Source organism: Scomber japonicus, chromosome 19, assembly GCF_027409825.1.
Source record: "Scomber japonicus isolate fScoJap1 chromosome 19, fScoJap1.pri, whole genome shotgun sequence".
Taxonomy (NCBI): Eukaryota; Metazoa; Chordata; class Actinopteri; order Scombriformes; family Scombridae; genus Scomber; species Scomber japonicus.
This window is the reverse complement of record NC_070596.1, coordinates 30712718-30714656: the sequence shown is the minus strand read 5'-3', so window position 1 is coordinate 30714656 and position 1939 is coordinate 30712718.

Genomic DNA, 1939 nt, shown 5'->3' with positions numbered 1-1939 from the left:
GAGGAGAAGCAGGATGAGGAGCAGGAAGATGAGGAGGAGGAGCAGGAGGAGGAGAAGGAGCAGGAGGATGAGGAGCACCAGGAGGAGCAGGAAGATGAGGAAGAGCAGAATGAGGAGGATGATGAGCAGGAGGAGGAGGATGATGAGGAGCAAGAGGAGAAGTAGAATGAGGAGAGGATGAGGAGCAAGAGGAGGAGAGTGGAAACACCTTAGCAACCAGCTTAGCAACGAAGGCTATGTTAACTGTTTATTTCCAGGTATGTGTATATTACGTAGGAACCATTGAGACTTATCCAGTGGGCCCAACTGGACCGCTTGACGGCCCGGTTGTGGCCCTCGTACCATATGTTTGCCACCCCTGCTGTAAATACCAACACCACAGATGTAACCTGAGCTGCTGAGAGTGCAAGATTCATATAAAGCACTGTGACAAGTCAGTGTTTCAGTAATTGGTCCGAGTCGATAGCTTGAACCTTTTAGCTAACAGATGGAGCCGCTTCGCATTGACCGCAGCTGATTAGCATGCACGCTAATATTTCAGCCTTTAAGTATCCTGTCCACTAACTGGCCCGAGCAAGCACCTAATCACAGAGCAGGAGGAGGAGCAGGAGGTGGAGGAGGAGGAGGAGGAGGAGGAGGAGGAGGATGAGGAGGAGCAGGAGGAGGAGGAGGAGGAGGATGAGGAGTAGGAGGAGCAGGAGGAGGAGGAGGAGGAGGAAGAGGATGAGAAGCAGGAGGAGGATGAGGTGTAGGAGGGGGAGCAGGAGGAGCAGGAGGAGGATGAGGAACAGGAGGATGATGAGGAGTAGGAGGAGGAGGAACAGGAGGAGGAGGAGGAGGAGGAGCAGGAAGAGGAGGAGGAGGAGCAGGAGGAGGATGAGGAGCAGGAGGATGAGGAGGAGGAGGAAGAGGATGAGAAGCAGGAGGAGGATGAGGTGTAGGAGGAGCAGGAGGGGGAGGAGGAAGAGGAGGATGAGGAGGAGGGGGAGCAGGAGGAGGAGGAGGATGAGGATGAGGAGTAGGAGGAGCAGGAGAAGGAGGAGGAGGAGGAGGAGGAGGATGAGGAGGAAGAGGATGAGAAGCACGCTAATATTTCAGCCTTTAAGTATTCTGTCCACTAACTGGCCCGAGCATGCACCTAATCACAGAGCAGGAGAAGCAGGAGGAGGAGGAGGTGGAGGAGGAGGAGCAGGAAGAGGAGGAGGAGGAGGAGGAGGAGCAGGAAGAGGAGGAGGAGGAGGAGGAGGAGGAGGAGCAGGAAGAGGAGGAGGAGGAGGAGGAGGAGCAGGAAGAGGAGGAGGAGGAGGAGGAGGAGGAGGAGCAGGAAGAGGAGGAGGTGGAGGAGGAGGAGCAGGAAGAGGAGGAGGAGTATTAAGTATTCTGTCCACTAACTGGCCCGAGCATGCACCTAATCACAGAGCAGGAGAAGCAGGAGGAGGAGGAGGAGAAGCAGGAGGACGAGGAGGAGCAGGAGGAGGAGGAAGAGGAGGAGGAGGAGGAGGAGGAGTATTAAGTATTCTGTCCACTAACTGGCCCGAGCATGCACCTAATCACAGAGGTGCTTAGAGTTCAGCCTGCTAAATTACACATTTAACACTGACATTGGTATTTAGCATGCAGTCAAATAAATGGCTAATTTAGCAGTCTGACTAATGACTGATGTGTTTAGCATGCAGGCTAATGAGTGAGCTGGAGGGAGGGAGGGGGAAAGGAAGGGAAGGAAGGAGGGAGGAAGGAAGGAAAGGAAGGAGGGAGGAAGGAAGGAAAGGAAGGAGGGAGGAAGGAAGGAAAGGAAGGAGGGAGGGAGGGAGGAAGGAAGGAAGGAAGGAAGGAAAGGAGGGAAGGAAGGAAGGGAAGAAGGAAAGGCAGCCAGTCGTCTACACACCTGCATTATCTCACTACGTTCTAACACTCACACTCCACACACACACACACACGA